Here is a 14,715-nt window from a genome sequence, read left to right as displayed (position 1 = left end):
ATATACTCCCCCAACTACCAATGGCACCACAATGGTTCAACCAGTTATTCCGTCTGTAAACCTAGAAGTCATTCTTAACTCCTCTCTTTCTCCCACAACCATATCCAAGCCAAACAATTCTATTTGTTCTAGCAGCAAAATGTGTCCTCAATCCAACCATTTCTCACTTTCCCAGCCTCCATTAAAATTCTTATAGTTTTTTGGATAGAATTTTGCAGTAACATTAGACCATAAATAACAGACATCCAAATTGGAAAGAAATAAGTAAAACTATGTCTGTTTGCAGATAATATAAAATTATATGTAAAAAACCCTAAAGATGCTACATACAAAATAAAATCTGTTAGAATAAACAAATTCAGCAAAGTTGCAGGATACAAAGTTAACACACAAAAATCAGCTTGCATTTCTATATGTTAAAAATGAATAACTCAAAAGGAAATTAAAGAACAATTCCAATTATAATAACATTCAAAAGAATAAATAGGGGTGCCTGGGTGGCTCAGTTGGTTAAGAGTCTGACTTAAGCATCCTTGGCTCATGGGTTCGAACCCCACATCAGGCTCTGCACTGGAAGTGTATAAACTTTAAAAAAATAAACTTTTTTAAAAAAAGAATAAATAAATAAGGTATTTAGGTATTAATTAAGGAGACTTATACACTGAACACTACAAAACAGTGCTGAAAGAAATTAAAGAAGACATAAATAAATGGAAAGACATGTTCATGGGTTAAAAGACTTAATATTATTAAAACATCAATAATATCCAAATCAATCTACAGATTCAATACAATCCCTAATAAAATCCCAATGATATTTTTCTCAGATGTAGAAAAATCTATTCTAAAATTCATATGGAATCTAAAGGACTCCCAAATAACCAAAACAATCTTGAAAAAGAACAAAGTTGGAGGACCGATACTTCCTGATTTCAAAACTGACTGCAGCACTACAGTAGTGAAAGACAGTATAGTCTTGGCATAAAGATAGATAATAGCCTAATGAAGTAGAATAGAGATCTCAGAAACAAACTCACATATAGGGTCTAATAACTTTTAATAAGGGTGCCAAGACCATTTATAGGAAAAGACAGTGTTTTCAACAAGTAGTTCTGAGAAAATTGGATATTCACGTGTGAAAGAATGAAGTTGGACCCTTACCTAACATCATATACAAAAAATTAACTCAAAATGTTCAAAGATCTAAGCAAAGGAGCTAAAACTGTAAAACTCTTAGAAGAAAACATAGAGGAAAGCTTCATGGATTTTGCAATGATTTCTTGAATATAATACAGATTTTAAAAGAAAAAATAGACAAATTCGACTTTATCAAAATTAAAAACTTTTGTGCATCAAAGGACACATCAAAGGGTAATAAGTCAATCTCCAAAATGGGAGAAAATATTTGCAAATCACATATCTGATAATGGATTAATATCCAGAATAAAAATAGAACTATAACTCAACAGCAACAAAAACTAACAACCCATTTTAAAAATGGGCAAAGGACTTGAATATAAAGAATATAGAGGGGCGCCTGGGTGGCTCAGTCAGTTAAGCGTCCGACTTCAGCTCAGGTCACGATCTCGCGGTCCATGAGTTCGAGCCCCACGTCCAGCTCTGGGCTGATGGCTCAGAGCCTGGAGCCTGTTTCGGATTCTGTGTCTCCCTCTCTCTCTGCCCCTCCCCCGTTCATGCTCTGTCTCTATCTGTCTCAAAAATAAATAAACGTTAAAAATAATTTAAAAAAATATATAGAAATAGAAAATATACAAATGGCCAACGAGCACATGAAAAGATACTCAACATTACTAACCATTATAGAAATGCAACTCAAAACCACAATGAGGTGCTACTTCACACCCATTAAGATGACCGTTACCCAAAAAAGAAAAAAGAAAATAACAAGTGTGAAAAGGAAGTGAAGAAAACAGACTCTAGTGCATTGTTGGTAGGATGTGTGTGGTTTCTCCCAAAAAATTAAAAATAGAATTACCCTCCATATGATATGGCAATTCTACTTCTGAGTATATGCCCCAGAGGATTGAAAGCAGCTATTGCACAACGAGGTACATTTTAAGAGCCATTTGTACACTCATGTTCCTAGTAGTATTATTCACAATAACCAAAAGGTGGAAGCAACTAAAGTATCCATTGATGGATGAATGGATATGCAAAATATAATATATACATACAATGGAATATTATTCAGCCTAAAAAAGGGGGGGGGGAGTTCTGACACATGCTACAACATGGATGAACCTTGAGGATACTATGTTAAGTGAACTAAGCTAGTCACAAAAAGACAAATACTGTGTGATTGCACTTTTATGAGGTATCTAAAGTAATCAAATTCAGGAGCCTGGCCCAGCAAGTTGGCACCAGCTACATATTTGTGCCTCTTCTCCAAGCTGCTGGCTCTAGCCAAGTCTCCCAAACAGCTCTGCAGTGCAATCAAAGTTCTACATTTGGGAGCCACCACATAACAGACCTGACTGGCTGCAAGTTGGACTGACCTTGGGCACCTCCATCTTCTTGTGAATCTATCTCATCAAACAACATAATGAAGGTGTTTTAGAGTATCAGAGAAGAAATGGGCTGGAATAAACTTCTGAAATACTAACACAGTATGCTCTATATAGTGATTATACCAGTTTCTTTGGATTCACCAATCTGTTGAGTTGTAAATATGAGAGAAAAAGTTATATGTGACTGTATGTCAAATCAGCATTTGTGTTTTGCATCATTAAATGAAAAAACAAAAATACTTCCGTATTCTTAAATAAAATAAAATAAGTCAAATTCATAAGACAGAAAGTACAAGGGTGGTTGCCAGAGGCTGAAGGAAGGGGGAAATGAGGAGTTATTGTTTAATGTGTATAGATTTTTGGTCTTATAAGATGAGAAAAGTTTTGGAGGTGGATAGTGACTGCATAACAGTGTGAATGTTCTTGATGTCACTGAACTGTAACTTTTAAGCAGGTCAATTTTATGTTACATAGATTTTACCACAATTTTAAAAAATAAGTAATTTTTAAAATAAATTAGAAAAAGTCCAAAAAAAAAAAAAGAATGCTGTATAACATCCTACCTAGTTGTCTTCCTGTTTCCACCCTTGTTATTCTACCCTTGTTTTTCAAGAGTAAATCAAATCACATCGTCTCCTGCCCAGAACTCTGCAATGGTTTCCCAATATTCTCAGAATAAACATCCTTATAGTCAAAAACAAAGCAAAACAAAACAAAACAAACAAAAAAATCCTTATAGTCCACAACGGTCTGACCTATCAGCCTGTCCTATGTATCTGTGCAACTTCGTCTCTATCCCTGAGGACTTTCCTACTGCTATTCCAGGCACCTGCCAGAATGTCCCTGTCCCCTTACTTCCTCACTTCATTTGGGTCTCTGCTTAAATGCCACCATGACTTTCTTGACCTCCCTTTCTAAAAGGCCCCTCCCACACACACACACTCTACCCCCTTAACCTGCTTTATTTTGCTTTACAGTGTTCATCACCATCACTATTTCTTATAACATCATATATTTGTTTGTGAATCGTTGGACTCCTGTAGTATGTTGTGTAGACATCTCTAACTCATTGGGGTTCTGGTCACCACAGACATCGGCAGCTGCCCGTGTTCTTGTCCCACCCTTGGCTCCCTCACACGTTATCAGGAGCCCCACACTTAGGCCTGTGGATATTCCAGCTTTCTTGTCCATTCCCCGCCCCTGAGAACAGCTGCCCTTGACCACCGCTAGGCGGAACAGCTCCACAAATTGTATGCTCTGACACATCTGAGGAGGCGGCCACAAAGGAGTCCCCGGGGACATCTGGGTGGTGAATTCTCAAGTATCGTAAACACGCTATAGAGAGTGAAGTTGGAGGAGGTTAGTTCCACAGCCTCCCTGTGCGCTTGGGACAGGAAGTACTGGAGGAGGACCAGAGAGGGATCCTCCGATGCATGGTGTCAAGGCCAGTGGTTCCTCATGCCCACATCCGCGAGCAGTCTGCCTTCATGGACCCATTTCAGCCTTCCTTTCAGGTCACGTTTCCTGTTGGTGGCTCTCTTTCTCCCTTCCCAGGCTCTGGTCAAACTGAACTGTTTGTTCATCTCCCAAAATAAAAGGCACTATTTTAGGGCCTAACAGTAGCACGAAACGGTAAGTTGGGTTGGATAGAAAACATCAGTTGCTTCTTTGAAGATAAACAAGGAAGGCTTTGTTTGTTTTGCTTATTTAGATTTTGTTCACTGGACCTGGAACAGACCCTAAAAATCATCGTGATTCTTCCGAAGAAGTGCAGGCTCAGACGTGCAAAGGCTCTCAGTCCTGGCAGGCGGCTACGCGGCTGGTGCCACACCAGGCCTAGAACCTGGGACAGGGGTCTGAAAAGCTGCTAACAGTCCCCAGGGCCTGTGCACCTGACCCCACTCCACTCTGGTCCTCTGCCAGCCCAAATGCCACAGGAAAGACATGCTGGGTCTGGACAGGTCTAGGTCTCCTACAACCCTGGAAACCACTGATTCTGCCCCTGCCCCAGCCCTTCCCAGCCTTGACTCTGGCCGGGTGATAGGAGCCAGAACCACAAATCCTTCCTTATCCCATCTGTAGTTTCCACAAGTGACAAAAGTCTTGAAACTTGGAGAAAAATTAAAAAGTATGTCTTCCTCAAAAGTTCTAGGCTGCTGCCGCTATGAAGATGACGAGGAAAGGGGCTCCTGGAACTACTGTACAAATGTCCCACAGCTCTCCCACAATGACTGTGGCCAGGACAGTGTGGTGACGTGACCTTCACACCACAGAACTGGGGGTACGGCGGGTGGTTAGCTGTACTGGCTCTTCATGGGGCTGTGGAGAAGGGGCTGGAGCCAAAGCTGCTGCTCAGAGAACGAGGTTCTTGCTGGGCCTGGAACTCTGTTTCTAATATTGGATTGACCCAAGTGGAAATTAACAGTGGACAAATATCACAACATTACTATTCTCACCTTCAGAAAAGAAAAAAAAAAAAAACGCTTGAGAAACAAAGTCTACAGGCAATCATAGGTGTTCCTTCTCCTCCCCGAAAAATTCAGCAAACTGGCTAATGTCCAACTCATTAAAATAAAAGCAGTGGAAAAAATTTCACCCTGCACACCCAGAACTAAGTCTTGCCTATCAGGTTTTCAAGGAGCAGAATAAGACTCCTTTTGATGGTTAGAAAGATGAGTGAGGAGGGAAAACTCCCCTTTTTCCCCTCTACCTCTGAATCTGTAAACCTCAGGGAGGGAGAGGAGAAATCTCTTAAGACTTTCTTTTATTTTTAGAACAGTCTGGAATTTCTAAGCATTCCAGAGGCAGGCAGTCATTCACTGAGAAGGATCCACTAAAAAGTCTCTTTTTTTGGTACAATTTGGCCTGATAACACAAAGAGATGAAATCTTACTATAATCCAACTTTCCAGGATGGCAAATGAAGGCATTTGTTTAGTGTAGAAACAGAAAAGATCCATGACTTTAAACAAAAATATAACCCTAAAAGAGCAGAGAAATAAATCAACACATTTTTCTAATTTGTTTTTCCTGACAACCTCGAGAAAAAAACAGGAATAATGTCAGCCTGTTTTATGTGTAGCATGTTTCAGGCCACAGAGATCTTCTCTGGAACTCATAGATTTTCTTTTTAAGTTTATTGATTTATTTTGAAGGTGGGGGGAGCATGAGTGGGGGAGGGGGAGAGAGAGGGAGAGAGAGAGAAGCCCAAGTAGGCTCCATGCTGTCAGCGCAGAGCCCCACATGAGGCTCAATCCCGAAACATGAGATCACGAACCATGAGATCATGACCTGAGCCAAAATCAAGACTCAGATGCTCAACCGACTGAGCCACCCAGGTGCCCCAAGGACTTCTCTAAAACTCTTAAAGGCCTGCAGAATTCCTTGAAAGATGAGAATCAGCTCTGATTTTGAAGGAGATCTCAGTTGGTCCTGGATAACAAAGTGAATTAAGGAAAATCAGGGCCAATTTCTTGCTGATTTTATTGATACACCAGTCACAGAAGTTTTACTCAGACTTTTAGAGACATTGACTTGAATCTAGCAGGTATATTCTTGTAAACACAAACCTGGGATTCTTAAAAAGTCAGAACTAGTGTTAAGGGCATCAGGGAAAGTGTTTATTTTCATAATGCAAGATTAAACACCAAGGAAGAAGTCAGTATGAATCATGTTTCTATTTAGGTCATTAACAAAGGGAAGGAATGGAAACAAAACTTGAAACCTCAGGAAATTTAGAAAGCAGCAAAGTTTATGCATGGGAGGGCTCATTCTGTGATAAGACAAACAGATAAAAGAATTAGCCAGTGTAGTGGGCTGAATGGTAGCATCAAATGTATGTCCACGTCCTAATCCCAGAGTCTGTGAATTTTTTAAGATGTTATGAATTTATTATGAATCAGAGTAAATTGTGTTCACTGTGGCTCAATTCCTTACAAATCATAATCCTTGATAAACACAGTTAAGCAGTTTTAATGTTTATTCCTTACTTATAGTGGATACACAGCAGTTTATACACAAGGCAAAGCCAGCCTGGTTTACTGGGAGTGGAAGTGTGGTGAGGGAATCCTGCCACAGCCAGCTAGCAAGGGGTAAATCCACCTACACCCTCTAGGACCTCCTTCCTGCTGAGCCATCACTTGATAGTAAGGGGAGAATTTATAAACATGAAGTTTAACATGGCAGATGATGGAAAAGGACTCTTGAGAAAAATAGCAAATGAGCTACCAGAAAACCCTAAGGAATGTCCTGTTCTCAGCTTTCCCTGGGTCAAGTCTGAGTTTGAAGCTGGAGCTTCAAGAATTAACGTAGGGGGTAAGGGGCAGGGGACTCTCCTGATCTCCCAGCTCATGGCCAGGCTCTGTGCCAGAGCACCTGGGGCTCCCCGAGAGACCCTGTGAGCAATTTCCACCTAGTTCCAGGCAGAGTGGCAGAAGTGGTGGTGTTACCCTGGTTTCCCTCTGCACTTGGTCAGCCCAGGCACTGCTTGTGCCCAGGCATTTAAACAGCAATCACAATGGCAACAGGCTGAAGGCCTGTGCCTCCTCCTTTCACATCTGTACACAGAAGGATGACCCATCTTGAGCAGAAAACCTCAGAGACATTTGGGAAATAGAGATGGGGAGGCTGGGGACAAGGACAAGACAGGGGGAGACAGTGGGAAATGGACTGTCACCCCAGATGAAGACCTCCGAGCAAGACCATTCATCTGGTTCCTTTACCAGTGAGGCAGGATCTGAGGCCCACCTGGCAGCCTGGGGCTTGGGCTTGCTTACCCTCAGTTCTACTCCTCACCACCACCCCACCTTCTCCTCTGCTCTCTCTGGGGTGGGGTGGCAGGTTCATCCCTAAAGGATGCATATCTCAGACCCCCAGGTCAGCCCAGCTACTGGCTGGATTTGGAGTGTGGAAGAAGGCAGTGAGGAGGCAGGGTATTTCTTCTCATTCTCCCTTCCTTCTGATGGCAGCTATGTCTCCTCTGTGGCTCCAGTTCCTGCCTTCCTGGCTCACCATGTTCCCAGATCCTGCAAGGAGACCCCTGGGCTTGGGGAAGGCCATGTCCTCCCTTTGTCCCTGCAGCCACCATGGTAATCACCTCCCATTGTGGGTCATCTCTGTGTTACCTCATGCCTCTCTCAGTCAGCTCCTCTATCACAGCATAAACCTTCCCTGTTGTAAATACTCAGAGTGGGCTCTGTGTTCCTGATTGGACTCTGGCAACTACACCACCCCAGCCATGTGAGCTGATGGATGGGCTTCTCTGATGAGCTCTTTACTCTATGAGGGGCATGTGTTGATCACACTCAGATGCTCCCACAATCAGCCACTAGGCATCCTCCGTGGGCCCAGCCCATGCAGGCACTGCCACACACATATATCATGTACATTGCAATGACCCTTTGAGATATTGTCAGATGACACATAGCCTAAATAATGAGGTGGGCACATTTCAGAGATGCTGAGTAATTATGCATCCTCCGACCATTAGCAATGTCTGGGATACAAACCATAGATCCCTTTGACATGATAAACCCATCTATCCATATTAAGTGATTTCTACTTACCAACAGAAATGATGGACTCTTCTTAGTATTACTGAGCTTTTCCACGGCACTCCCATTTATTTGGCACTGTAGTTTTCTTAGTTTCTCAGGCTTCTCTCCATTTCAACAGCCCTGAAAATGGGGCAGAATGTTCTTCTTCAATTGGGCATGCTCAGTAGAATGAGCACAAGCTGATGGCCCAAGAAAACAGTAACACAAAATGCATCATGCATCCAAGTATCTAAAGAGTACTTTACAATTGCTTTAATAGCTGGAGTCCTCAGAATTCCACATAGCCCAGGACATCTGAGTCATTAGGGAGGTCACACGCACCAAGCCACTTAGGAACTGTCCAGAAGAACCAATTCACTTTGCGTTTCACAGATGAGCCATGAGACTCCTGTTGATGACTTCCCAGGGCCCAATTAGCACTACTTTCTGCTCCAGTGGGGAGGGAAAGATGCCCCAGGAGGAAAGGAGCTCTGGCTGGCAGTCTAACCTGGGCTCTGTCCTGGTGGAGTAGAGGGAGGTGGGTTTGGCAAAGGAGTAGATGCTGTAGAAAAGCAAACAGATGGGAAACATGCAGTGAAGAAGGCATTCTGACATCTGAGTTTTCCACACTCCAGGAATGTCAGTGTTTATAAATTCCTTCCCCTGGCGTACATAAAAAGACTCTTCTGTTTTGAACATGTTAGGTAATTAGGAGCCTGGAAGGATGAAACCCCAGGAAACCTAGTAGGCTACATTAAGGAACCAGCTTGCTGTATGGCTGTTGTTTTTCCTCTCTGTATAGAAGAGTAGAAAAGAATAAGTGAATTTCTCCTAGGGACCAGAATTAGAAAAATTTCACATGTCTTTGTAGCACCACTGTCTATACGGCCACTGACACATAGTAGATACTTAGTAAATATATGTGTATGGATGAAGAAAGAAATGAAATAATCTTGCCAACTTCAAAAAATACATCTTCATTTATTCTTTTTTTTTTTTAAATCCTTTTGTCCAACAAACATTAAGCAGAGTAGTGAATGCAAGCTGGTGCAGCCACTCTGGAAAACAGTATGGAGGTTCCTCAAAAAACTAAAATAGAACTACTCTACGACCCAGCAATTGCACTACTAGGCATTTATCCAGGGGATACAGGTGTGCTGTTTCGAAGAGACACATGCACCCCCATGTTTATAGCAGCACTATCAGCAATAGCCAAAGTATGGAAAGAGACCAAATGTCCATTGAGGGATGAGTGGATAAAGAAGATGTGATATATATATACATACACACACACACACACAATGGAGTATTGCTCGGCAATCAAAAAGAATGAAATCTTGCCATTTGCAACTACGTGGATGGCATTGGAGGGTATTATGCTAAGTTAAATTTGTCAGTCAGAGAAAGACCAAAATCATATGACTTCATTCATATGAGGACTTCAAGAGACAAAACAGATGAACATAAGGGAAGGGAAGCAAAAATAATATAAACACAGGGAGAGGGACAAAACATAAGAGACTTAAATATGGAAAACGAACAGTGGGTTACTGGAGGGGTTGTGGGAGGAGGAATGGGCTGAATGGGTAAGGGGCATTAAGGAATTTACTCCTGAAATCATTGTTGCACTATATGCTAACTAATTTGGATGTAAATTTTAAAAAATAAAAAATAAAATTAAAAAAATACATTGTTGCTAAAAAACAAGCAAACAAAAACATTAAGCAGAGCTGTGTCAGTCCACACAGGATGAAGATATACAATAACACCTAAGATGTGGGTCCTACCCTCAAGAGGGTCACTGCCAGAAAACGAACATTTCTGAGTACTTGTGCCAGTGGGGGCCAGTCCTAGGGCTCAGCGAACACTACAGGTACCTCTTTTTTAAAAAATAAGTTTATTTATTTATTTTTGAAACAGAGAAAGAGAGAGCACAAGATGGGGTGGGGTTGCAGAGGGAGACACAAAATCCAAACCAGGCTCCAGGCTCTGAGCTGTTGGCACAGAGCCCAAAGTGGGGTTTGAACTCACGAACTGTGAGATCACAACCTGAGTCACGGTCAGACACTTAACCGACTGAGCCACCCAGGTGCCCCTCTACTATAGGTAGTTCTGTGTGAATGACAGCCATTCTGGCTTTGAAGATTAGGATAAGGTGTAGCTTCATCAGTTCCCTGCCGTGGGAACTCCCTGGTGTTCCCCCTGATGTCCTGGTGAAGTAGAGACCCCCTCATCTGGCTCCCATCAGCTGGCTCCCATCAGCTCTTCTTCCTAAGGAAGAGCACAGCAGAAAAGGCCTCTCAGAGGCTGTGGGGCAGGAGCTGGCTCTGGAGAGAAGTGGCTGCCCCAGATGGAAAGCAGGGCCTTCATGGCAGAGGGAATCTTGGAGAAACACCAGGTACTCTGCAGGGAACAATAGCCAGCCTTAGCGCCACTCTGCCTCATTACTTCCAGCTGTGTGTGTGTGTGTGTGTGTGTGTGTGTGTGTGTGTGCATGTAACTTACCCTCTCTGAGCCTCTTTGCTCCCTGTGAGATGATAACAATGATGTAGCAGTCCAATGGGGATTGTTCTGCAGAATAGCTAAGTTAATGCATGTGAAGCATCAGCACAGGACCTGATAATACACCAGTATACAATACTGGCTAAGTTTGGGGAAATGATGGAAAGAGGAATGGAAAATAGTACCTATTAGCAAGAAGCTGAAAGAATAATAGTTCAGATAAGACTTTCACAAAAATTATATATTTGATAGACTATAAACATTCCACAGAAAAAAACCAGATGAATTAAATTCCTTTAGTGTTGATTATCTTCTAGGCCAGTGCGATGGTCAATTTTATGTGTCACCTTGAGTAGGCTATGGTGGTTTGGTCAAACACCAATCTAGAGATTGCTGTAAAGTAGTTTTTAGATGAGATTTACACCTAAATCAGTAGACTTTCAGTAAAGCACAGTGTTCTCTGTCATGTAGGTTGGCCTCATCCAGTCAGATGAAGGCCTTAAGAGAAAAACTAAGGTTTCCCAAAGCAGAAGAAATTGTCAAAACTGCAAAACAGAAACCCTGCCTGAATTTCTGGCCTGCTGCCCTGTGGAATTTGGACTCCAGACATCATCACTTCGTAACAGGATTTCCACCCTACAAGTCTGTCCCATGGGGTTCATTTGCACAAGCCAATTGCTTAAAATAAATTTGTGTACGTGCATGCATTTGTGTATCCTATTGGTTCTGTTTCTCTGGAAAACCCTAATATAGAGGGAAATAGGACAATTTTATGAGGAATCAGTAGGATTATACACAAGGGGAAAGACTTCATTTGTAACAGTTCTGCTTCAGGAATAAAGATTGATGGCATTTGAGGGAAGGTGAAAACTACCAAACAAACCATGTTATCTATTTGCAAGTTGTCTGTTTTGGGGCCCTTTCAGTCTCATCTCCACAATGTATTATAGCAGGCTTTCCTGAGACCCTACAATTTCAAACAGACCTCTTAAGAAATTCCCTTCTCTGAAAAGAGGAGGCAAAGCAATGTATTAATTCACTGTTTGGCACTTAGCAGAAACTGCCTGGCAGTTTAACGAATGGTTTATGCCCTCTCTCCAACTTGATTATAACCTTTCCAAGGTACTCTCAGCACAGAGTCTGCCATTCTAAAGATATAAGGTTCTCAATAAACATTGCTCAGATTGAACTGAGTCAAATATGTCTTCCCATGGGCCTCGGGTTACTCCATTAGAATATATTAAACACCTATAAATGGCAGCATTCTAGGCAGAACCAAGGGGATAGGTGATCATGTAGAGACTACTCTTATCTCTCTTACTTCCCCTCCCTCCATCCTGCTCCTTGTTCACTTGTACCTGGCCTCATGCCCAACATTTAGTCAACAATTACCATGGACCAATGAGACACAAACCCCGTGCGTGATGTCTGATGGGAAAAGAGAGGAGAACTCTAGCCTCTGGTTTCTTGGCCTCTAACTCCAGTGGCCACTTTCTCCACCCCACCTCCACCATCTGCCCCCTCTGGCATAGCCTTGACTCTGTCTTCACCGTTAAGCACACCATCTCCAAATTCTCTGTTTCAACACCCTGCCCATTCTTGGCCACCACCTCTTCACCTCCTGATTCACTCATTTGAGTTTCCCCACTCCAGCTATGCTTCAAAACCACGTGGCCCTCTAATCCCCAGGACACGTGTGCATGCACTCACGCATGCATGCATACACACACCATACACTTCCCTGGACTCAGAGCCCATGGTCCAGCACATCAGCCTCACTGCTACAAACACCCTGGGCCTCCTATCTCTCCCGCCATTTAATTAACCTGGCAAAACCCCAACCCTCATTAAACCCAACTGTCTGCCTGCTACATGGCTGCATTCCAGCAGCAGAAACTGGGAGAAGAAAATCAAACAATCCTGCTGCATGTTTTTTTTTTTTCTTAAAAAATGTGTAAGATAGCTTTTAAATGGTCACATTTCCCTGGTAAATCAAGTCCCCTCTTCTCAAGGAGACTTTGTGGCAACTTCTCCTTCCTCCTCAAACCTACAGGAAACTTTTTTCTTCACTTTCAGCTTGCGACCTCATTTTATACTTCACTGAGAAAATACATACAATTAGATGAGAACTACCTCATCTTCCCACCACTGAATTCAGAACCTGTGTGAAAACCCACAACTGATAGTTTGCCTTCTCAACCTGCTCTTCTCCAAAGCCAGACCCTCTCTTGTGCTCTCCAGCCAATCATCTGTCCCTACTCAAGCTCTTGCCTCCTTGGCATAAATTTCTTCCTCGCTGGATCATTCCAATCAACATATTGATTTGCCTCAATATGACCCATTTAAGTAGATTCCTCAGTTCCATGCCCCTCTAGCTATTTTTCCATTTCTTTGTTTTCCTTTAGAGCAAAGAAATTGTCTTTTTCATTCTATTCCCTCATCCTCCGTTCTCTACACAACTTCTCCTCCCAGCCAGGCTCTCGTCTTCATCAACCCACTGAATGACTCTTTGTTTTTTTTTTTTTTAATTTTTTTTTCAATGTTTTTTATTTATTTTTGGGACAGAGAGAGACAGAGCATGAACGGGGGAGGGGCAGAGAGAGAGGGAGACACAGAATCGGAAACAGGCTCCAGGCTCCGAGCCATCAGCCCAGAGCCTGACGCGGGGCTCGAACTCACGGACCGCGAGATCGTGACCTGGCTGAAGTCGGACGCTTAACCGACTGCGCCACCCAGGCGCCCCTCTTTGTTTTTTTTTTAAGTTTATTTATTTTAGAAAGAGAGTGAGAGTGAGTGGGGGAGGGGCAGAGAGAGAGAGAATCCCAAGCAGGCTTCACGCTGCCAGGGTGGGGCTCGAACTCATGTATCATGAGATCATGACCTGAGTTGAAATCAAGAGTTGGACGTTTGGGGCACGTGGGTGGCTCAGTCGGTGGAAAATCCAACTTTGGCTCAGGTCATGATCTTGTGGTTCATGGGTTCGAGCCCCACATGAGGCTCTGTGCTGACAGCTTCAGATTCTGTGTCTCCCTCTCTCTCTATTCCTCCCCCAATTGCACTCTGTCTCTCTCTCTCTCTCTCTCTCTCTCTCTCAAAAATAAATGAAAAGATTTTTAAAAATTAAAAAAAAAAGAGTTGGATGTTTAACTGACTGAGCCACCCAGGAGCCCCACCCACTGAATGATTCTTAATGAGACTCCCAGCGACAGCTATTTTGTCAGCTCGAGGGGTCAGCTCTCTGTCCACATCTTCTCTGTCCTCAGAAGCACTGGCCATTGCCCACTATTTTCATGAAGCATGTTTTTTCCTAGGTTTCTTGACACCACAATATCTTGGTTGTCGTCCTACTTGAGTGGCCATTCCTTTTTTTTTTTTTCTTTTCTAATATGGAAAGTTTTAAATATGTCCAAAAGTCAACAGGATAATATAATGAATTCCCATGCTCTTATCACTCAGTGTCAATTCATGACCAGTCTGGTTTCATTTATCTCCTACATACTTCCTGCTCCCAAATTACTTGCAAGGCCCAAACATATTATTTCATCTGTAAATATTTCTGTATGTTTTTCTAAATAAGGACTCTTTTTATAAAAAACATAACCACTCCATCATTGTCACACCTAAAAAAATTAACTATCCTTGATATCATCAAATATCAATGGCTCCCTCCTTTTAGCTTCCTTTACTGGCTTCCCTTCTCTACCTGACCTCTAAATGTTTGAGTCTCAGGCTGTGTCCCCTGTTCTCTTCTCTTTTTATTCCACTTCCCTAGACAATCTCATCCAACCATAGACCTTTGAATGTCATCTATATGTTTATGACTCCCCTGAGTTCCAGTTTTCTGTAGTCAATGGTTTAACTTAAATTTCTAATGAGAACATCAATGTTGGTGTGACAAAACAACATCTTTGATTCTTTCTCTATCCACCCCTGGCCCCAAGCCTTCTCAACTTCCAGCTTTACCCACCCTAATAAGTGGCACTACCATCTATATATATTTTGCTCAGTCAGAAATCTTGCAGTTATCCTTGATTTCTTGATTTTACTTCTAATTCATGTAGTAGGGACTGCTCTTTGGTTCCAGTGTTTTCTGTTCTTCCATAGTAAGAGAACTTTTACCAGGCACATGTGCCCCCAGAATAAAGATGGCAT

General features: G+C 42.4%; 1 pseudogene; it reads left to right on the top strand.

Moving 5' to 3' along the window:
• Positions 1-2,008: 2,008 nt before the first annotated feature.
• On the top strand, positions 2,009-2,717 carry LOC112860823 (NADH dehydrogenase [ubiquinone] 1 subunit C1, mitochondrial pseudogene; annotated as a pseudogene).
• Positions 2,718-14,715: the final 11,998 nt, after the last annotated feature.

The sequence above is a fragment of the Puma concolor genome, chromosome A1 (genome assembly GCF_028749965.1).
Source record: "Puma concolor isolate L17-30 chromosome A1, mPumCon1.1.hap2, whole genome shotgun sequence".
Taxonomy (NCBI): domain Eukaryota; kingdom Metazoa; phylum Chordata; class Mammalia; order Carnivora; family Felidae; genus Puma; species Puma concolor.
This window is presented reverse-complemented; position numbering and strand designations above follow the sequence as displayed.